General features: G+C 37.2%; 1 protein-coding gene across 1 annotated transcript in view; it reads right to left on the bottom strand.

Moving 5' to 3' along the window:
- The window catches only part of KDM5A (lysine (K)-specific demethylase 5A), a 47,747-nt gene that overhangs the window by 5,625 nt on the left and 40,989 nt on the right, over positions 1 to 1,133 (bottom strand). The window lies entirely within an intron of this gene.

Here is a 1,133-nt window from a genome sequence, read left to right as displayed (position 1 = left end):
TTCCCTCAACAAAAAAAAAAAAAAAAAAAAGAACTGTGCTTAATTATTAAAATAATAGTCCAGCATACTATTTATAAAGTGATACTTGCTGGCATTCAAACTGTTCTACAATCAATTCCATGCCAAAACCATTACATTAAAAGAACATTAAGCTTATGAAGTGAAGTACTTGGATCAAAACACAGTAAAGCAGTACTACTTTGGAGGCAGGTTCTGCTTGATACTACTGTCCTAACTGATGGCAGTTTGGCAACACTTTGCCTTAGCCATTGTACATGAACAGCACTCAGAATATGAGACAATCAATTAAGACGCCTAACCGCACTGTTCACAGCATGTAACTTTCCATCTTACCTTATTGTACACTACCAAAAAGACAAGAAAGAACCATCTTCAATACATTTCCTCCACAGTTCATAACCCAGAAAACTATGATATACTCTGTAACTACACCTGGTTAAACTGACCTCTAATTTCACTGACATACAAGAAAGGATGGCTGCCAGCACAGCTCTTCAACACAAGAGTTCACCTTGTCTTCCAGCACACACCCCTCACGCCTTACCCAGCTGCATGAATGAGGCTAAGTGATTCGGACTAGATCTCAGAATCAGCAGGTAAATCTGCTTCATTCATTGTCAGCTGAGCAGTGATCAGCACATCTTCACAGTATATTAATAAAAAAATTGCTGTCTATGTCATCTGAGGAAGAATAGGAATTTTATTACCTGCATTACCGAACCATGTTTTATTAAAAAGCGTTCTTTCCCCACTTAAAAAAGGTTCAACAACTTGCAAGCATCAAGTTATAGAAGCCAAGTATAGACTTTCCATCTTCCTAAATGTTTTCTGTAATTCTTTCACAGACCAGTTTTGATTCCACACATAATCAAGAACAGTGTTTCCGTCCCTAACCTTATATTTTCTAAAATAAGGTTTGCATATGGAACTGCCTGAGAAAACTGTTCTAAATATGGTTAACTGTGGAGGACAGTACTACGGCATGAGTGATCAAGAACTGAATTTTTGGATCTCTTATTCTGTTATTTTCTAGAATATTCTATTCCCCAGTTGAAATCCAAACATGTCAAGTAAATAAGCACTCAACCACCCAAGATGGTATTTTCTGGGGG

Source organism: Buceros rhinoceros, unplaced genomic scaffold (genome assembly GCF_000710305.1).
Source record: "Buceros rhinoceros silvestris isolate BGI_N320 unplaced genomic scaffold, ASM71030v1 scaffold11334, whole genome shotgun sequence".
In the NCBI taxonomy this organism is placed as follows: Eukaryota; Metazoa; Chordata; class Aves; order Bucerotiformes; family Bucerotidae; genus Buceros; species Buceros rhinoceros.
This window is presented reverse-complemented; position numbering and strand designations above follow the sequence as displayed.